The 22,809-nt window shown below is 38.0% G+C and overlaps 1 long non-coding RNA gene across 2 annotated transcripts in view; it reads right to left on the reverse strand.

Moving 5' to 3' along the window:
* Positions 1-1,320: 1,320 nt before the first annotated feature.
* The window catches only part of LOC129203284 (uncharacterized), a 91,930-nt gene continuing 70,441 nt past the window's right edge, over positions 1,321-22,809 (reverse strand). Inside the window, exons 3-5 of one of the 2 annotated variants that reach the window (XR_008575973.1) lie at positions 15,021-15,099; positions 5,705-5,867; positions 1,321-1,956 (exon numbers count right to left, since the gene is read on the reverse strand). This is a non-coding gene — a long non-coding RNA (uncharacterized LOC129203284). Of the gene's footprint in view, positions 1,957-3,459; positions 5,868-15,020; positions 15,100-22,809 lie in introns of those variants that run through there. The other variant, XR_008575972.1, reaches the window with a different exon arrangement.

Here is a 22,809-nt window from a genome sequence, read left to right on the forward strand (position 1 = left end):
GACAGGATATTCATGAATATCCTTTACACTAAAAAGAAAGTGAAGGCTGGAAAGCTCAGCCACATGGAGGAATAGATGCACAGTGAAACTATGCAAGGCCAGGTCTTCACTGGTTTAAATCAGCATAGCATCAATGCCTTCAAGTAAACAATGTCAATTTACATTAGCTGAGGTTTCAATATCTAGTGATATATTGAAATGAAGGGGTTACTGTTTTTCCCATCACTCAGGTGCCTAAATCAGCTACCAAACTAGGAGAAAGGAAAGTCTTCCTCTTGAAGGGTGACTCTGAATCTGAACCTGACCTTCCCATTCCAAGCTGGTGCCTGAAGGAGGCTGTTCCCATCCCTTCGTCAGATCTCAGAGAATCTGGTCAACTGCGTGAGATACATGTCCTTCTTTTCGTCTGGGATAGAGTTAATTTCCACAAAAAGCTGGGAGGAGTCACAGCCAGGACAGCTGACCCAAACTAGCCAAAGAGGTATTTGATATCATATGATGTCATGCTCAGTATATAAAGGAGGAAGATGGCCAGGGAGGAGGGGCAGGATGGGCATCAGGTTCCAGGCAGCGAGCAAATTGCATTGTGTATCACCCGCTGTGTATGTTCTAAGTACTGTTGTTGCTATTTTCCTTTTCCTTTGCTGTCCTGGTAAACTGTCATCCCAACACGAAAGTTTTACCTTTTTCTTCCAATTCTCCTCCCCATCCCACTGAGGGGGGCAGGAGTGAGCAAGCAGATGCGTGGCACTTATTTGCCGGCTGGGGCTAAACCACGACAGGTACACTAGGTACCTAAAGCTGAGGGGAGGTTGATTTGTCCCATAAGAAAGGTTTTTAACTGGAAATTATGTTAGAGCATCTCCTTGGTCAAAGAGGATAAAAATATACATCAGCCAAAGACAGACCCAATCTTGTAGCCTCCAATCACATGAATAATCATGCTGAAACCTAGAGAGTCCTTCAAAATGGCCTGCTGGATAAAGACCATCATGTTTAATAAATTTGATATATTTTTTTTTTCCCATTGAGAAAGAACAATAGAACACATCTAATTCATTTCAGTTTGGAAATGAAAAAATGACTCAGAAGCCACCAACTGATTAGCAAACAGGAAATGGAGAAAGACCTCTGAGTTGTAATTTTGAGACAATATTCTGCAGTTAATGTCTTTGAAAAATAATGGAACCAGACTTTAATATTAACCTGTCATAGCACTGCAAAAAGATCTAGAGAGAACAGTAAGCAGTATCAATGAAATTAATCTAATGACATTTTATTGTTGCCACAGACTAGATATCCAGCTATTCAGCAGACAAAACGAAAATATTCTAGATTTTCTTACTAGTTATGCGATTGTAACACTTTTATAGATTATAGTGTAAGGAAAAAACTGTGTCATTTCAAATTTAAACCCCCAATTTTCATAAAAGCCCTGTTTCATTTGCTTATGTGATCCTTCCTTGCTGCCAGAATAAATTTCAGCATTGCTCTTTTCAAACAGGATGCTCAATACTTTTCACTACGCTGTTAAAACTCCCTGCTGCTAGAACTCAGACATGTAAGAAGTGTGAGACCCTCAGAACTTAATCCAAAGCTTTTTAAACCCTCCTTATATTAGCCTGAGTTTATCTTTATTAAAAATATAATATTTCTTTTATAAAACAACAAGTAGTGGTCTAATATAATTTAAATTACTGTCTCCAAATAGGAAGAAAAAAATATCATTCCATTGAGAAGATGAATAAAAACAAATCTCAAAATAAGAACAAATGGAGGTATTATCCCATGAGAAGAGTCTTCTGAATCAATCTATTATTTTGCAGCTTGAAATGTGCCACTATTGTACTTCTACTTGATTATGAGTCTTGTTATCACTTCCTCCAGTTGATCCAAATTGAGTGCTTCTGACATTTGCAGTGTTACTCACATATTCCACTGCGCAGCAGGGAAAACCTTGTTAATGAAGAAATAACAAGCAGAAGAATTGAATAAATATTTAGTTGATTGTAAAGAGGTACAGTTGCTGGTATTTACATGCTGAAAATAAAAAAAACCAAACCAAGCCACAGTAACACGCTTGCTCGTGTCCTCTAAAAAGGGGTGCTAGTGGTTTTTCTCTCCGTGCCACAGGGCACTTTCATTTCCTGATTCTATTATATACTAAGTGGCCACCTGAACCTGCCAATGAACTTGTTCTATTGTGTTTTTCTATTTTTAATCCGAAAGGAGTAAACACATTTCTCATCAGATGTGTCATACACTGCTTTACATCGGTGAGATTTATGAAGGTGTCACCGAGTTATTACAGAGCCATTCATTTATAAATAGGTGTCCATTCTTCAGGAAATCATAAATGATAGGAGTATTTCCACAATTTCACAAAATCTGTATTGTAAGAAGGGTGCCCATTTGTGGTTTTTTTTGACTGCACTACACTGGTGTAATTTGGTTTTTGTCCCTCCCCCCTCACCCATCACTTCAAGGCTTTCTCTCTATGATTATGTTCAGCTGGATTCATGCACTGGATGGCTAACGGTAGTACAGAAAGAACTATATAAACTATACAACAATAACCACTATTTCAATGCTCATTTACAGACCAAAAAACCCCCCAAAAACCCAAACCCAAACAAAAAACCAAACCTCAAATCTCTTTAACCAGCCAGACTTGCAAACTCTGAGTCAACTGTACTGCTCTGTACTTTTTTTTTTCATGGTCTTCAGAAGTTGATGTAGGGTTACTCTTAGTAGATATTCTTCATTAAACACCTACCCAGTCTGCCCAGGAGCGGATATGAATGCATCTGCATCCATTTGACAATGACATCTTTTATGATCTCCAGTTGTATTCCTTACTTAGGAAGAATCCTTCTCTAATACATCATTAGGGACACTTTAAAGTAACTTGAGAAAAAAACTTTTCTTGCTAATCATGGGGAAAACTAGTCTGATAGGAGGGTTGCTCCAGAGACATGAGAAGCAAAGGCAACCTGTAGAGAACAATATACATGTTTTAAAGAGTTCAGGAAAAGCAAAAAATGAAAAAGAAAAACAAAGTATCAGCATCATCAGATTTACAGTTCTTCTAAGTATCATATGGGTCTATCTAAATATCATTATGGCAATGTAATTAGGTTGCATTAAAAAGACTGGAGCACTACTTCCTGGCTTATTAATCTTTCTTTAAAGTTCATTTGGCACATTACACATCCTGTCACATTTTTCACTATTCAAATATTATTTTGACAATCACCAGCACCACAATCCATAAGAATAATGTTTGCTTAGTGTGTTGGATGTCACCAGGTCTTGGGTATGCCACCTAACCACCTAAGCAAAAATGAAGAGTCACTTTCCACACTGTGGGTTTGGTTTATTGGTGTTTTTTTTTTTTTCTTTTGTGCTTCATTTTCAGTGAAAGGGCCAGGGAAAAACCCAGAAAAAACCCCACTTACCTTTGCAGATGTCATCGAATTTCCATTTAAAAATAGCTTAATGAGACAGTAGTTCTCCAAATTTGATTTTTATTTAATATAGAGGAGTAAGAATGGTACTTTTTAGTAACTGATGTCTGTCATGTTCAGCTATGTTCTCAGCAAAGTTATGATTTTGTTCTGACAACAGGAGCTTTGTTCCACTTTTGAAGTCCTCTTTCACGCATATAGAACATTGTGTTAGAAAAACAAATGCCTTGACTCTGGCACCAACTTTAACAGCCAAGAAATAACACAAAAATCCATGTACAGAGTCCAAACAGCAAATGGATTGATTGACATATATTTAAAGTAGATCTCTTTCTGCCCTGTGACTGATTTCTATGCCCAGTCTTTGCAGTCTAAGAAGCACCCATGAGTGTAAAGTCTGTCTGGGCTGCAAAAGGAAGATTGTGCCTGCGTGCGTGGTGTGTTAGATGAGAACTTGCTACTCACCTTTGCAATGCTCTACCCTTAGGTACAGAAGGATTCTTGCTCCTTATGCTGAGCTGCCTTTACAAACCACTGCAAAATTTTATGTTGGCAAACAGCTTCCAAAAATACAAAAAAAGCTCCATGGATCTTCTGTAAGCATATGGGGTGACAGAGGTTCCACAGATTATCTGATAGCACAACTAAAGGCACAAAAACCTTACTTAGCCAAATAGATTCAGCAAAAGGCAAGAAGGAAATTTTTTTCTGATTCATCAGTCCTCCATCACGAAGCCACTCTCCTCTTCAAGTCTTCCCACTGGCTCCCATTCATTGCAGAGAGTGTAACTCTCTTTTCCACCGCTGCACTGCTGTGTCCCTGTGCCTCCAGTTTCTCTGCTTCTCTCAGTCTCCATCTTCACATTTAGTTCTATCTATGAATTTCTGTTCTTCTCCCTTTTGTGCAATTTTTTCATGCTGACCATTAATGAAGGAGTTCCTTCTCAGCCTTATGCATGAAAATATTACCTTTTCTTTGCTCATGTCCCTCTTAAAACACTCATCTCCTGCGCTGTCTAGCAGAGCTGTCATTCATGTGAAAGCAAATCCGCCAGTTCCAATGGAAAAGTGCACTGGCACAACTTGTTCTCAGCTTCAGCTGTTGGTCAGCATCAAAGAGAGAAATCCCACTACACTCGTCGCTCTTTTTCTGTCTCTGTCTTATTCTATTCTGAAGACAAGAGGGTAAAGCTCCACTAAGAATACCAGAAAAAAACCCCCACAAAGGTTCCTAAGCATCGCTGCATTAAAACAGTAAACCAGCAGTACCTTTAGCCTGAATCCAGCTCTTAATTGTTTCATGTTGTAGCAGGGAATGGGTTTTAATAATATCTAGATCTACTACTTGCTTTTCCAGCAGAACATATACTAAGATCCTTGGGGCAAAGACAAGTTTCTTGTTCCATATAGATCTGCTCAATAACTAAATAATAAATGGTTCGACCCAGGGGCATTAATGGCAATCAATGCTACTCTGCTTTTAATGAGATGATATCAGCTATGTTGTGATACCAAGTTAGATACGAGCAAATGTCAGAGTCCTTTATAAGTAATGTCTGATAGATTAGACTTTGCTCAAATTGGCACATATCTGTGAAAAAGGTGACCTAGTTTTTTTGTGCAGAGGATATGACATACCTGAATCTTGGTCTGCCCTGTAATTCAGTAACTGGCACCTGATGCACCAATGCCCCCAAAGGGGGTTACTTTCATTCATTATTTCTTCTCTTGCCTGTGACTAGAACTAGTTGCATCTAGTGAAGAGATGGTGATAAGAGCTTTTGCATTTGAATTTTCCCTTCTGACCTTTGAACTTCCTAGAAAAACAAATTGCTTCCCTTTATTTTATGGAATAACACCTTTCTAACTGACACAAACTCCCTGGGGGGGCGCAGGAAGAGCTGATAGCAACCCAGGCCAGTTTTCATCATGTGGTGCTGAGCCCTGAATAGAGTATCTTTAGTTATTATAGCAGTATACAAAATCAATGATCTGAGTACAATAGCTGTGACCCCTAGATTGCAGTGGCAAGGAATTTTTCCAGGATACAGTGAAAACTGAGTAACTAGCAGTGTCTTATTTGCTGTGCCTGTGGGCACACTTAAAACCTTGAGGGTGTGACTTAACCGAACTAGTCCATAGCTTGGAGAATTAATCCAGATAATTAAAGAGCGTGGTGCTTTCTGCCATGTCACATTCCTCTGTGCAGAGGGAAAAATGATATTTTAATGGATTACCTGTGAGAACAGGATTCACATGTCAAAGGACTGCAGATAATTTAGGTAATGCCTAGCTATCTTTGCAGCTTATGTCCACCAGGTTTAGGAAGCATATGATGCATGATGTGTGGGGAATGATCGTCTTGTCATTTTTTGATCATTGTCTGAAGAAGACACAAACCTGCAAAAAAGAAGCATCAACATCAGTATTAATGATACCATCCTATGATCCAGTATCACTGGCAGTAGATGATCTTATATCTGCATAGTGATGGTGTTGCAGGAATCACCTAAGGAGGGTTGCAGGCCATCTAACTGCTTGTACTTTTACTTTGCTTTTCCAGTCCTAGACATTTTCATTAAAACTGACATTCAAGTGAATGAACAGAGGATTTGAAATCTGATATGACTTTGTCACATACAGAAAGAACCTTGGTGTTATTTCTGCTTACAGACTCTTGCAACCACACTGAAGCAGGGGCAGAAAGGGAGGGAATAAAAACTAACTGTAAGTTGTGGCCACGTGTCCAACAGTGGAAACCACATATTTTGTGCTGCAACGTGGCCCCAGAGGATACTGCAGCATCATCCCAGACACTGTCTGTGACTCACCCGGTGTTTATGGACATCTAAACTATGTACATTTTAATTTATTGAGGAAATGAACCATACAGTCTACCGGAAAAGAAAAAAGTCCATTATAAGAAGCTTGGACCTAAGGAGCATTGGGATTGAATCTGAGCAGCTGGCAAGATAATCAAATGTGTGGTTCCTTAGGTCATCCACAATTCAGGTGTACAGGGGTCTACAGAAAGTTATGTTCTGCAGAAGTAATATATACTGTAAATAAATCAAGATAGAATAAATTATTTAGCCTCTTTCTGATATTTAGCAGCACATTGCCCATCAAACTTAGTGGAAGTGGCAATTGCTCAGTCTTGGAAAAAACTGACTCTTGTCTAGCTCAGCTGTGAGACTAACTGTATCTGAATTTATATATATGAAACCACAAACACACTTTCCTTCCCCAAAGAAAAACCCTTCACCTTACGTAAGAAGCATCTTCAGTGGAAAGTCCTGAGTTTAGGGTTTGCAGGCTAGGCCACATAGCATCTCTTTTAAGATTTTTTTGGCCTTAAGAGGATAGAAGGACACAGGATGCTTTGTCCAAGCCAGGTCCTAGCAAGTCACTGCGCAGCAGCACCAGCCATGGGCCACTTAAACCTATTTTTTTGCTCTGTTATTTAAAGGGGTCCGTAGGGGTAAGGGGTTGATGATATAATACTGCCATCTGGTGACCACTGCCAGAAAATTTAATCTCGAGGAGAAAAACAAAAACCTAACAAATGTAGGATTTAACATGTCAGTGGGTGAGGAAGGGGCGAGGAAGCAGGGGCAGGCAGCTGCCAGGGCAGGGGCAGCATCAGCAGCCACCTCTCCCTCCCAGCCCTGTGCCTGGGCTGCATCTCCTCGCCGCACAGGTCCTCAGAGAGAGGTGCCGCACAGGGCTGGCTTTAAATTTAATTATTGGGAGAGCTCATTTATTCAGGCACTAAGAGAACCTGAATATGCAGAATATAGGGTTTGGGTTTTTTTCTTTTTTTCTTTTTAAGAGTGGCTTAAATACAGTTTCCATGGCAGTTAATCCAACTTTGACCCAAATTAAATTTCAACATCTAAAAATTCATTCAGCCAGAGAAGGACAATGTTTAGCTCTCTCTGAACCAGGCACGGAGCTGTATGAGAACATTTCTCCTCCCCTGTTTTGCTCTTTGCCGCAGGAACCTATATGAAGCCAGTTGGTGCTGCTGAAACACTTGCCCGGGTGCAGGAGGCAGCCCGGTGACCTTCCTGGGGATCCTGCTCCTAAACGTGGCCCACTCGGGGGCTAAGGATTTGGTGGCATATCACAGCCCCACAAAGCAAGGGTAGGAAAGGCAACCATTCAAAAATATCTTAGTGCTGTAAGAGACTTCTGTGTTCAAAATGAAGATGAATCCATTTTGTGTCCTTCCGAGAAAATAATATTCTCATTGATGTTCACTCTCGTAAAACACTCTTTATGACACTATCAGTACGAAACAAGTACTTTAGATATTATAACAGTATTTTAGATGATACCTAATATCAAAGTCTCTCTCACCATAACGGTGGTGAAGCACAATAGAGGTTTTATAATATAAAAAGTACTTTCCCTACCTGTTATCATGCTGATGGGGACATAGTCCCTGTTTCAGTCCTGCCCATAGTGGTAAATTACTTTTAACATACTATATATTTCAATGATATCTAGTTAAGATTTCATTATGACATCTCAGTATAAAATATAATGTACAATTTCTACCATGTTTTCCTAAAACATTACTGTGGGTGAGATTTTTCACATTAACCACAATTGCAGAAATGACTGATGTTTAAATCTGAAGACAATTTTAGTCATTATTAAACTTCATTATAAAATAAAGTACGTGGGTGGAATTGTGGTTTGATGCTTTTGTAATTTGCTCTACCTTTTCAATGTACTTTTCAGTTACATTAACTGAATCATTTCATCTTATAGATGCGAAGATGAAGGAGAAGAACAAAAACATGCCCATTAACTGAAGCAGTGCAAATGTGCATAGTTAATGGAAACCATTTTGACATTTTGTATTTGATTCCATGGTGTGTCTACTCAAACAATTTCAATGGCATATTAGAACAAAATGCTACATTGTACTCTTCACTAAGAATGCAAGTAATAGACTTCAAAAATTACCTTTTGACTGAAAGTATTATCTGTTGGAAATGAAGAAATGTTTTACATTATGAAAGGCTAATAGCAGGAAGGGGGAGCAATGGGCTGTAATGAGAACTCAGGCAGAGAGGGGTTTTTGACCCTGTGTTTCCCAAATGCATGTGTTTTTACAAGTTATGGCAGAATTGCTTAGATAGTGACATAAACTCCTGTGTTTAATGGCAATTATTTCACTGTGTTACAATTAAAGGCTTCTTAATGCAAGATCATGTTAAATATTGTGGCAATATTTTTTCCTGTCACAGAACAGATAATTGATTGCTTTTCCAAAACCATTTTTCCCCCCCCATGATTAAATCAATTCAAGGACCAGATGCAGTCCAAAATATATTTCCACTCTGATGCTAAAGCAAGGTTTACCTATTAAACAAATTCTGCATTTCACCACAGGATAATTTATCTGTTGGTAAGCATATCATAAATAATTTTTACATGCATTTAAGTCTGATTGATGAAAGTATTTCCATTGCTTGTCATTTTCAGGCCAGCTAAAAATTGCTGTATCTTAAATTTCACATTTGAAATTTCATAGAGGTACCATTCTTCTGATTGCCTCAAAAATGTTACCTTATAACCACTTCTCTGTGGCAATACACCCAGTACACTTAGGAACAGCTGGACTGCAACTCTGGAATGCAACTAGAAAAACAAAAACCTCTGCATATACATTTCAGCTAAGTGCTGGTTTTGGCCTTTCAGTGAAATGTTTGGCTACAGAATTTTGCCTCATTCAGATGCACGACGGAGTGTTTGGCTGATGGATAGACTGCAAGCCTCTACAAGCCAATTCAGTTTAACAAGAGCTTAGGCTATGCTTGCTTTCCTTCTGTCCCCCTGCCTGCTTTTCTGTGTCAGGTTTTCCTTCCAGGTGATGTCTGGAAATTCCACAACTGGCATCAAAAACTTGTTATAATTTCTAGTTGTTATCCTTGATTCACTCCAGGGAAGAAGGTTGTCACTTTTTTGCTTCACTTGATTGCTCTACCACATACGTACCATTTCTGGTGACTATTGCAATCTTTCACAAGAATGAGATATCAGAATTTCAGCCCTCCTTATGCATTTCAAAAGAGAACTGAACCTCATTCCCTTTAGCTTCTTAGTCTTCTCTAGTTCACTGTTACTCAATCTTTGCTCTGTAAGTCACTTCTGCCTGACAGATATTCAAAAAGTGAAAATATTGCAAATTAGACCAAAAAACCTCCCACTTCTATACACATTTACTTCCATGCAATAAAGAAAATAAGCAAGTTGAATGAAGGAAAACAGAAGCAAGAGACAAACATTGAACATTTGGGCTAGCTCTCACCCTGTCAGTGCCAGCTGAAAGGTATAGGTAGGAGCCAGCCACTGATTCCTATCCGTACCTGCCTGCAGGCAGAGATGCCTTCCTTACTAATTAATTTTTTATCATAGTGTATATTTAATACTCCTAATACTTGTATAATGGTAAGTATTTTTAATCTAAAATATTTGTAAATGGAAGAGTGGAATTAGTATCTTGAAAGAAAGGGGAATGTTACTTCTGCTTACAAAGCTAAGCATGTTAGCTACCCTCTTCTGCCCCATTACCCTCAGGATTGTCTGTTAAAAGAAAGTCTATTAATTTTTTTCCCTAAAAAATTAAGTTATTCTTCAGCTAAAAAAAGGGCAAAAATATCTGCTTTGCCTCTTACAGATAATTCACATTAATTGAAGATGTAATTCTCTGTTTTTACTGGCTGCTTACTTCTTTTATATAATTTAAGACTCTGTGGAAAACATAACCATGAAGCAAAACATCACATACTCAAAAGGTTAAGGCAGTGCATCAGTGTGATTGGTGCTTTATAGCTTTTTGTTCTCTCTGTTTGTGTATGTGTGTGTAGGCTATTGGAAATATTAAAAATCTTGTGTCTTACAGTCTTAGGCATCCTGATTATAAAAAGATTTATAAAATAGAAGAACTCCTAGCTAATGTACCTGCACACAGGGGGTATGACCTCAGAGACTGATTCACCATGGCTTTATTCAGGTCGGACTCTACTGAAATTCTGTTGGCATAAACCTGGACTAACAAACAGGAAAATTAGGTCCTCAAACTCTTTTTATAGAAGCTGAGCTGCTTTGTTGTGTTATCCTTCTATCCAGAGCATAAAATATGTATGAATAAGGCAGTTTCTGTTGAGTCATCGTGTTGAAAACGTTCTGTTAACTCCAGCCAGCATAAAGATTTGCAATGTTTCCTGGGCAAAGGTGGAACTTGGGGTCAGAACACAGGTGGGCCTGTGAGAAAAAGACTGTAAAACAGGATTTGTGGGAGAGAGGGAAAATCTTGCATTTTAGTTGTTATTGAAGTGAACAGCAAAGTAAAATTCAAATGAAATTATTAGAAAAATAATCATAATTTGGAAAACAAGGTAATTTTACATTAAACTGCTAGGGATAACTCTTACCCAAGCCTCAGATGCAAATTTACAAAGAAGTCCCAGTACACCTGAAGGTATGGAGTTCAGTGCTAGGCACATACATCTTCAGTCCAGAGCCCTTCTTTTGTCACCTAATTCTTAGTATGAAGCAGCTTTATTACAAAGATACCTGCCATGTGAACTTGATTTGTCAATCAACCTCTGTGCCAATTATTTCTAAATTTTACCTTATTTTTTTTACATTAACTCTAGCCTAAAATTGTGGCCAGTCTTAACTAGCAGAGGTGAAACGTTCTTTGCAGCTTCTGCTCTTGCCAATGACTAGATTTTGTATTTTCTTTCCTCAAAATTTAAAAGCTTTAAAAACTTTTTTTTTAAAAAATAATATTCTAACATTATTAACTAAAATACCTCCAAAAGTCTGTTAGCTTTTCCCTCTGGTTTTCTTTTCTGCTTTTCCTTGTTGCTTTTTGGTTTTGAATCAACCTTTGGTTTTGGATCTGTCTTTGAGGTTGGGGTTTTTTTTAAGGTAGATAGCATAAAGTGACCTGGATATACAACGTGGTCTTGTTGATGCTAAAGGCAAGGTAGGGCAGGAGGCATAACCATCAGAGCTATAATGCCATTTGAGGTTATGACCAAGTTCCTGTTAGACAATCAGCATACATACATACATATATATATATATATATAAAAAAAAAAAACCCTGAGCACAGCCTATTTTCCAGTCATCCACTCCATTATTGCGCTAGGTGGTAAATCACCCTTTGGAAAGTAGCAAAGTGCTTACAGTCCTGTGACACACTAGTTTAACATCGGCAAGTCCACCTCTGCTGTAGTCATCTCAGAGATCTTTAATTTTAGATTTTGGCTATTTAGCCTTTGGGTTCTTCTTGGGCGCTGTTCTCTTCAGTGGAAGAGATGGAATCTTGATAGATTAACTATCTTCTCTCTCTGCTTAAAGCAGTGCTACTGTGTTTTATAGCATTACTACTACAATTTCTAGATATTAAATCCTTACTAGCTTCTTCATGTCTGTAGCCATCACATAACAGGCCTTACTGGAGTATGATTTTTGGCAAGACAATGAAGTTATCCTAGTTTAAGGTTACCCCATACCGGTTTCGCATTTAAGCCTTTCGTGTTAACAGCAGTTTCATTTCAATAAGCTAATAATAGCACTTAAAAATCCAACATATCCGCAGAAAGATTTCTCATAGTTGCAGCTCTCAGGAAAAGCAAGAATTTAAGAGTTTATAGTGTGCAAGAATAAGTGATGAGGAATAATTCTCAATTCTCAGTAATCCAAGGCTTTTCTCATGTGTAGGCTCATTTTAGCTTAAGTGGCACCATGGTGTGGCTTTGGACGTGTTATGCCACTGTTTTTAGTTGGAGTATCATTCATGGTGTCTGAATGCTCTGGACCTTAAATCTCAAGGGGAACCCTGTTCTTCAGGAAGATGCAACTGTAGTATGTTACATTACAAATTTGCTGTAGTTTGAGCAGCATTTTTCCTGTCCGGGTCTGGCTCAGTCCAAATGCTCTCTTCCGTATCTTGCAGCACGTATCTACACACTCACACAAATGTTTTTCCATAACTGGGACACCTGTTGGGATACTGGATCATGGCACGAGGGCACAATTTCACCCTGGGCAGACTTGCAGGGTAGACATTTGTGTACTTAGAGTGTGCTCCAAGGGGAGAATTCATGTAAGTCATGCTAAAAAAGTAAATACATGCTGAAAGTTAGGTGGGTCATGTGCCATAGAAAGCACTCAAAGTGTAACTGATCAGGAAATCACGTTTTGGGCTTCTCTGTCCTTCTCTGAAATACCTCCTGCGTGAAGACTTCTAGAAATCCCCAGTTTCTAAAACAAGACTATGCTTGATGCAGAGCTATTCAGCATAAAATGGGACTGATGGTGCCGTTCCTGGGGGAATTGAAATGAAAGGGAAGGATTAGGCACTACTGGTATCAGGTGGTAGCTTACTGAGCTTTTTCAGATCATAATTTTGAACTGAGGCATACTTTACTGGATGCAGACCTACATCAGTAGTCTTTTATGTAAACTTAACAGGTTCTGCAGCTAATTCCTTAGGCTTCTTTAGGACTTACAGCACATGAGATTTCTGAAAGAGTGATATATATATATATATATATATATATGTATATATAAAAGTATATTAAAAAAATCCATGTAAAGGTTATCCATACAAAGGTTATATATGCCATTAAGCTCCACTGGACTAGCCAGAGGACTGTAAGTAATAATATTTTATAATATATAATAACATTATATAATAATTATTTTATTATTATAGTAATAGTATAATAAGTAATAATATTGTATGGATACACAGAAGAAGGCATTATCAACTGTTGAGAATATTGTTTTGTTCCATAACACACTTGTCATTCTTAAAAACAAGGAAAAAATCTGAAACAATACTTTTAGTTATTGTGTAGACAAAGTCTGGGCTATTTGTATTTTGTCCTTATACATTCACTTAGTGATAAGTGTAAGTTCTGGAAAAATCATTTGGGTAAATGTAGTCAGACATAACTTTGCATGTGCTAAGTTTAAGAGTTCCTTCATTAAATGAACAGAGAGCAAAGATTTTAAGTCATCAGTTCATCCTTCTCTGTTTATGAGATAGAGTGCTTCAGCTTTGTTTCTGGAAACCACTTTTTCTGGTTTTATTCCAAAAGAGAATACTTATTAACCAAACACATACACAAAAAAGAAAGTCAAGATTGTACACACAGCTTGTTACCAGCTCGATCATGAATTGATACAATTTATTTTTTACCACTATGTTGCACTTAATTTTTCAAGAAAAAAAAGTTTTTGAAAAATACTGGATTAAATATTTGCTTTTGTGTATAAAACAATAACAACAAAAGATTTTAAAAAAGAACTAATATTTTGGGAATCCTCAAATTTTGGTTTTATACTTTCATATATGTAAAAAAGCTTCATTTGCATGATCACATCATTAGACAATTTCTAATAAAATAGTTCCACTAGGACGATCAAAACTGGCATTTGAAAATGTCTGGAATGAGCTTCTCCACAGTACAAAATATCCAAGGACTACCCAAAATTTACCATGCCACCACTCTAGAGAAGAGATTAACTGTGGGGAGATCCAGTTTTCAGGGCTTTCTGTGTAGATGTGACACTCCTATGCAGTGCTTTATTAGAACACTTTTGCTAGTGAGTCAGAGTTTTATTAGCAAAAAAGGAGAGCAGACATGTTTCTTTCACTTTGCCTTTCAAGCTCTCTGTTTGTTGTTTTGCCTCTTAAAGACTCACTTAGTTTTAAGCTCCAACAGAGATTTCTCATTAGCCAGCGCATCAGAACACCACAATGGTGTAACTTCCATATCATTAAATCTTTGATGCATCTGTCAAGACTACCGACACCACCTGTCATAACTGTGAAGAAGATATTCGTCCACAGGAAATTTGAATAGCACTGTGAATTTCTATCATGCAGGTCCTTTTACAACCGTCACTTTTGGATGCCATCAAAGCTAGGTCAAATGGAGTACTGGATGTGAAATCTCTTGGCCTGTTACATTTACTGGAAACTCAAATCTGGGTTAAACTATAGCCCTGAACGTCAAAATACTCAAGTCTATTTTGCCTACTGCCTGTCTGAGGGAAATGTCTCCTAATTTAAACTACAGAACTAGCAGTTGGGTCAGCTGGGATTTATTCCATGTCCTGATATAGGTGTTCAACAGCAAGTTACTCGATCCTTTTCTATGTAACCATTGTGCCAAAGGTTTTGAGATTCACAAACTAGATTAACTAGTTAATCAATATGTTTTGCATATTTGTAACACCTAAATTAGGAGCAAACTTGCCTAACCCTTTTTTCACTGTTGAGTTTCCAGGCTCATAGAAAAGCAGTATTTTCTTTCTAGTATTAAGTTGTATGTGTTGATTTGATATTGATTCTGAGATAGCCTCAGAGGCAGCATAATAGAAGTGCAAGTTATTAATTTCTTTAGCACTAGATCATCAGACTATGTTCAGAATATGAAAAATTAGAGAACATAGGAAATAAATGTATTATAACTAAAATTTACAGGATGTCCACCTTCATCTAGTACTTACCTGGAAAAATTCTGTGGTTGAAAAGATCGTATATATTGCATACTGGACAATGGAACTAGAGCTGGGGAAACATATATTCCTGAAATAAAGGGAGAAATCCACTGATTTCAGCATTTGCAAATACACTGTTGGTCTTAATCTGACATACACTGTAGAAGAACATCAACCAAACCAAGATGTAACAACCTTTGAGAAAAGCAAGATGGTACAAGAAAGGCAGTGCTGGGAAGAACTAGTATCTGTCTCAGAGTCTGAGCCCATGTCCTGCTAGAGGCAACCCAGGGTACAGTCCCAGAAACTCTACTGGACATGGGAGTAGCTTCCACTTTACAGGCACAAGAGTTTAATAAATTAGGGCCACATATTTACATGTACTGTATTCCATTGTTAGTGTTGAGCTGGATTTTAAAGACATGTAAACACCTCTACGATTATATCAGTACCTCACTTGCTCTTTAACCAGACCTATGTGCCCAGCCTTTTTTCTAACATTGTGATCCACCAAATAAACAGCTGCCATTTAAAATGATAAAACTACACAGACACAAAAATGTTTCTTCATACTACAAAAAGGTATTTACCACATCCTTCCCCTGGGGATGTATCTACCTACAGATTCTGATTCACAGAGAACTGATTGTGAACCATTTGTACCTTTTCCTTATGACCCAAATTTCACAGCTTCAAGGCTTAATCTGCTGTAGATTTAGGATCACTTTGGACAGCTTACGAGAGTTACTAGACTACCACCACTGTGTGTAGACTCACACCTGGAGAAGATACAGGAGTGCCACATTAAAGGTGCTGTTCTCAGTCTGGACCCTAATCTGCCTTGGAGTTCATTTGGATATCCTTGTATGACACTGCATTGTGCCAGGCAAACATTTTCTCCATGATTAAGGGCTAAATCCATCAAGATGCTCAGACATCTAACTAACAGTAAGTCAAAACTTAGATCCTCAGAAGCCTTGAGGAGCTGCCTCAAGTCCATAGGCACCAATATTGCTGGCTATAAAATCCACTACATTTCTGTCACTCAGAGCTATGCTAATCATGCTGATGACAGGAAAGGTGTCTTTACCGTTGAAGAACACACAGAAGGAGGAAATGTCCGATAGACATCCCTCATATCCCTCCTTTCCCTGGTTTGCTACTGGGAATTGAACAAAGTTTTTATGAAAGTGTGTTAAGGACTAGATTTTTATAAGATAGCTCTTTCTTTCCTCTCTCTAATGAAGCACCATGACTTTTTATATAAAAATATTCATCATCAGAGCATTACACTTAAAATTAATATCATAGACAATTAAAAAGTCAGAAACTATCAACGTTATAATGTTGAATACTCAGTTACCTGTTGGAAACAATGCACACATGCTAAAGTGAAAAGTATAATAAGCAACTTTTTGTTTTCTTTCAGTGTAGGAAAGATAGAAGAAACTTTATTTAAAAAAATATGGGTAAGAAGAATGGGAAGAAGCTGTATGAAAATATTATCATAATGTTACACTCTATTCAAACAGGACAGAGCTCAGCTCCTGGAAAACAGCAGTAACTAACCGTACAAGTGTTTGATCCTTAGGATCAGGGATCAAAGTATTGCTCAGCTCAGACTCTACTTTTCTTTTTGAGCTAAGTACCAGCAATTACCAAGTGTCTCCCAAGTGCTTCCTCTTTTTTATCAGATGAATGTTGCTATGGATTGCTTTATGGCCCTCAGAGTTGGACCTCATATCTATGAAGTCTGTGGCAGTTCTCCACTGATTTATAAACAGTTTGGATTGGACCTTTAGGATAAGGTAGATATAGATTTAAATGAATCTACATACAAATCCTTCCTATGGCATACATTATCAATAGGATGTGAAAAATCTCCCTGCCCATCCTATCGTGCTCTTCACACGTCCCTTTAGTTAAAACTTACTAGTTTTCCCTTTCCCAATACCGTGCAGCAGGAGGATGCTTTCACTCATCCATTTTGTGTGTCGCTCCAGCTGCTGTGACAGGTGCTCTGACTAATTACAGGCCCCAGCTATTTTTTTTCATACCTTTCGGATAATTTAACAGTGAAAAGGATCAATGAATTCTTTGATACATCTCAACATTGGTTATAAATTTGCCTTTGTATGTTTCTAGTTCTTTTCCAATAGTAAATAAATTATGCCAGTGGGTTATTTGGATGTTGTAACAGTGGCCACAATTTCTTAGCCTTGATGGGCAGAATTACCATCCTGGCTCATGGTTCACCACCTCTAGCATCCTATTCCAATGAAAGATCATAGCAAGTCACATGAGATCACATAGCTACAAGTGAAATCTCTCCATGTGCTTCTTTGGAGTTTTAAAGGAATTGTAGCTGAAAATGTATGAGGCTTGTACTGAGCTAAGTGGATTTATAGTGATATTCTCTACAGGGTGGAAGTGGGACTGGAAGAAAGAGCTCATCTGTGAAAGGTTACAGAGGGCTACAGAGGTCGTGTGGGCAGGCTCAGCTGTTCTCAGACTGTTGAGGAAAATTTTCATCTCCTTCCCACCTTTCACCTTTGGCAGTTGATAAAGGTTATAAAATTCAAGTTTTGTGTCAGGTTTTAGTAGGTTTTTTTCCCACTTAACTCCCAGTTTTTAGTATAAAAATCATTGGCATTATGGAGCTGGTCCATTTCATTTTTCCACTTATCTTGAATGTCTCCACTCCATATAAGCTGCTCTGGAGGAAGGTGGAAAACCCTTTGCAACTGACATCTAAACACCAGGTTTCCCAGAGAGGTTTTCCTGTCAGTGTAGCAAGTTCTTTTGTTTTGGCCTGAATAATTGGGTGACTGCCCAGAAAGAAAAAGAATGAACTCTCCAACTCTTACTGGATCTTCCTGAAAATGTTAGTTTCTGTACCAGACTGAAAGCAAAGGCTTTCCTTATAAAACCATTAATATATCTAAAATGTTACCACCAACGTGGACTTCATATCTGCACATCAAAGTGCTACTTTTTTTCCCCCAAAAGGTCATACCGCGCTGATCGCACTTTCGTGCTTTCTCAAGAAATCAGGATTGTTTGATCTGTTAGCTTGAGAGAAACTGTGGGAGATGTTGGATGTAGCTTCTGTATCACATGAGTTAGCGGTAAATATATTGTTGAAAAGGATCCATAGGAACAGTTACAAACCATTTTACCACTGCTCTACAACAACTTTGAGACTGAAACTTGAACTCTTATTATGCCTCAGGAAGAAAGCAGAAGAGAACAAGGGACACCGTGCCCACACAAGAACAGTTTTCTTTAGTAAAATTTCCCCAAGGATCCCAGGAGCACCCACTAGAGAGGAAAGCAAAGAAAGACAACCCAGGGGTCACTTCCATCTGAATCTGTGGCAAAATAGCCTCCTCTTCTTAAACCTGGCAACTGGTTTAGCCATGGGTGGCTGGGAGAGTTGCCCCAGTGAGCATTTGCAAAACCTGAATAGATAGGTTTACAAGTACTTCCATCCTGTATTCTGTCTCTGTCAGGGACCCACTCCCAGTGACTCCAAGGAGCGTATAAAGCCCACCAATGGAGCAGATTATGCAATAAAAGGAGAAAAAATGTGAGTTTTTTTCAGGGCCATGCATAAACCTGTAATTTCTGGACTAATAAAGAAGTATATGTACAAATAATGACTAAGTCTCCTTTCAATCCCCATTAAAGATGGGTAAGGACCTACCATCCTCCATTTTTCCCCCTCCATATACACTGCTATACAGGCGCTATGGCTTTACCCACACTACAGACTGCAGCTTTAATAAAAAGGTGTCTCTAAACAAGGGAGCTAAAACGCCAGCACGGATCACAAGTTAGTTTATTTAACCCTAATGCATGTTTCTCTTTTTCTTTTCTCAACCCTCTGAAGAACCTCATGCTTCTCTTTTCACAGAGGAAGCTAGAACACTTTCTTATTTATTTATTTATTTATTTATTTATTTATTAAAAATTGGTCTACTTTTCCTGGTTAATCCCTTGAACCAGCCTCCATTTTTGGTGAAAGCAAGGGAGAATTTCTCTTTTACCCCAGTGCAAGTGAAATGAAAGCTGGGACAAAATATTGTGTGAGTATTCTGGAGGATTTCCTCTTTATGTTCTGTGCGTCTCCCACACAATGGATAAGTGGGTTTGGGGGTGTGTCATGGTGACAGTGGCTCCTCAGACAGAGTGAGAGGGATGGGCATGTTCTCACAACCAAGACCCAAGAGGGAGGGAAGCCCTGTGCAGGGGTTGCACACTGAGCCAGGCTGGCAGCCAGCAGCTCCGTGATTGCTACTGCTGTGGGATCTTCTCAGAGGCAACTGGTGAAGATGACTGGTACAAAGGGCAAAACATCTCTGCCTACAGAGCATCAGAGCAGCCTGGTTGAACAGTCACAAATCTTGGCATGATACTAAGTGACAGTGTTAAGGACAGGAACATAACGGGCCATATGGCAAGCATTTTTGATTGATAATAGATGTTTATACGTTTCATGCTGCCTCTCTGGAGATATGCCTAGAAAGAAGAGATGACATGTCCCAAAGGAATAGTAGTTCAGATTTCAGCCTCATCATTCAGCCTACCTCTTTATTAAAAATGTGATCACATTCAACACCAGTACACACTGGAGATGCGACGAATAATTGGCTAAGCTAATGAAGCTACATTAATGGCTATAAGCATGGGTTTAGATCACTATTTTGAGGACAGAAAAACTATTTTCAAAAGATTTTCTTCCTTAAGCATTCAGATGATGTGATATTTGATCCCATCTGGTTATTTGTTTATCTTGAGAATGCCTTCCCTCATCCTTTTTTTATCTGTTTATTTTTGACCTAATATCTAATATTACTGAAGCAGGTGATGCATAATTTATGTAAACAATAGTCTTCATTTAGCACTTAGAGAAGTGAGAAAGTTCAACGCAATCACCAGCTCTGCTTTTTGATAGGCATGCAACCAACATCTGTGCATTAAACAGGCTACTGTAGGAGTGTTGCTTCCAAAGCAAAGGAAATGACTAAAAAGACAACCCCACCAACCTTTGTCTCTGGGTTATCTTTTGCAGCCAGTTCTCTCCCATCATATAGTGTTTCAGTATGATTGTCTGAAACTGGATGGATCTGAGCTGCCAAAACCACCAGCAAGGTTACATGAAGTAGTGTCTTCCTCAGCCTACACACTGACTCATTAACATGTTTTTTGAAGTCCTGGGAGCTCTGTCAAGAAGTCTGTGAAGGAATCTTCAAAAAGGAAACTACTGGAGATAACCACTGAGAACATGTGCAAACCCAGTACATATTTGGCAGACTGGCAGAAACTATAGAACATTTTCTTCCTAATTGCTCAGATAATGTAATGAGATTCAGGAAACAATACTGGACTAGAATGCTATAAAATAAAAAGCATGTTTTTAAACTGGAAAATAATTTCTGGAAAAAAAATTTTGGCAGCTATAAAAGTTTCATAAACAGAAGTACATTTACTGTGCTAAAGCAAGATGGAAAGAGCAAAGATCAAGCTTTGAAACATACAGGAAACAGATGAGATTTCTGTATTGTACTTACAATGTTTTATTATACTGATTTTGATGGGATAAATAGGCCTCAAAGATGTTAACAGGACCAACACTAAATAATCAAATAAGGTTCAAATTTTAATTACATAGGACTTGACCTGTTTAGTCCCATGACATATAATTACCATTACAAGTATTTCAGGCAAAATTAAATATTATATGAAACAAGGAACAAGAGACAAAGCATTTGTAATATAGCATAGTAATTTAGTCTTTTATTTTAATAACATTCCTTATTCCCATTCCCATCAACAGCAGAGATTTTTTGACAGAAAATCCTTTTATTGACAGGATTTCAGATGGTTTATGGAAAAAAAGAAATACATTCAAGCTTTGTCTACTTTATTGATGTTAGAGTCCTGAAGGCAAAGTGAGAACAACAAATGCAAAATGAGTAGAAGAAAATAGCCAATAATGTAAAGAAAAACGTCAGCTTCTGGTTCACAGTCCAACTTTTCAGTCTTACCTCCTGAAAATATACCCAGAATAGCACAGTTTCTGCTGGCAAAATCCATACCAACGTGAGGCTATTTAAAGACCTCGTTATTACAATTTCTTCTTTTTCATAGATTTATGCATGCTGCCAACAGGCAATAACTGGCTAAGTCAGACTTATGATAAACAGTAGCCAGAAGAAAAAAACTGAGAACCCATTTCTGAGTTGTAGAGGTTCTTCAGGACTGAAGATACCAAGATAGGTGCTGATGCTATCTGAATTGTTCTCTGTAGCTCAGTATGGACAGACTTACTATGTAAAACAGTATGACAGAGGCCTCCTGATGTCATAGTGGAGTTTAGCATCTCTGAGAAGGATGCTAGACTTCACTTCTTACTTCACCCATTCCCTAGACATTATTGACAAATCAAGGACTACTCAAAAATGCAATCAATAGAATATGCTACTGCCTCTTTATTGTGCCCACTAATTATGCTTAATTTCTGATATAACAATTTCGGTCCATAAATTTCCAATCTTAGGCCCTTTATTTACCATGCATCTTTTCACTGCAGTCCTTGGTCTGCATCAGGAACATTTCTGTTTGCCTTGTTTAACTCCATGTTTCCATCTTTAACTTCTGATGATTTTTGTAAACATTTTTATGTAACAGTGTTTTGTGCTTTTGTTGCTTTGGATAGCAAAAGTATGTGTTAGATTCTATATGCTAGCCATCTATCCTTTTGGATCAGTGTGATTTTCCCTGAAGTTGTTGATTATATGTGTCTATATAACTTGTTTTGAACAAGATGGGATGCATGCAATTTACATAATCAGCTCTGTGTACTAATTAGAGGAGCCGCTATTTTCAATATCCTAGAAAAATGATGCCAGGCTAACACAAGGATATTGAAAGCATCTGCTTCTCTAATTAGTAGACAAGGGGCTTATCTTCCATTTTTATTCAAATTGTTAATGTGTCAAAGTATTTTGCTACACCAAAGAGTAATGACATTTTGATCTAGGAAGGTCAAAAATAAGATGCCTCAAGTAGTATTGCATAGAAGCTGCCCTTTATGCTTTACACGAAACCATACTTATTCCCCTTCCCTGCCCCCCCCCAAAGAATAATATCATATCCAAGCCATATGAAGCTGCAGAATATAGTCATAAATAGATAATCCATATATGAATGTTTTTGGTGAAGTTATTTACAAGAATAGTTCAAAAATAGCATTATCAGAGTTCTGTGATAATGACTAGATGACATAAAAAATGGAGAAGCTACGATTTCTCTTGTTCCAGGCATCTATATATAGCACATTTTGACAAAATTTCCAATATGAATTTCTTTGTCAGGAAATTTTAGCCATTAGTTCTTGCTAATCCTTCACCTCTGTATTAAGAAGTTCATGCTCACTACTTTCTTCCCCAGAAAACACATAACATACCATAATTTGGGGATTGGAACTAGATGATCTTTAAGGTCCCTTCCAACCCAAACCATTCTATGATTCTATGATAATTAGGCCACCACAACATTATTACTATTTTTTTTAAATCTGACTTTTTAAAACATTGACCACAAGACAATTTCTTTAGATATCAAATCATTTTAATAGCGATTTTCTGCTTCCTCACCAAGTTTTTCAGTGTTCTTTAAAACTTAAGGACAACACAGCTCTACTCAGGATTCCAGTATAAGTTTCAGTAAAGTCACGTGTAGAGGAAGCATCTCCACAGTCCTAGGCATGAGTCCCCACATTATGCACTGAGAA

This window comes from Grus americana, chromosome 2 (assembly GCF_028858705.1).
Source record: "Grus americana isolate bGruAme1 chromosome 2, bGruAme1.mat, whole genome shotgun sequence".
Lineage (NCBI taxonomy): Eukaryota > Metazoa > Chordata > Aves > Gruiformes > Gruidae > Grus > Grus americana.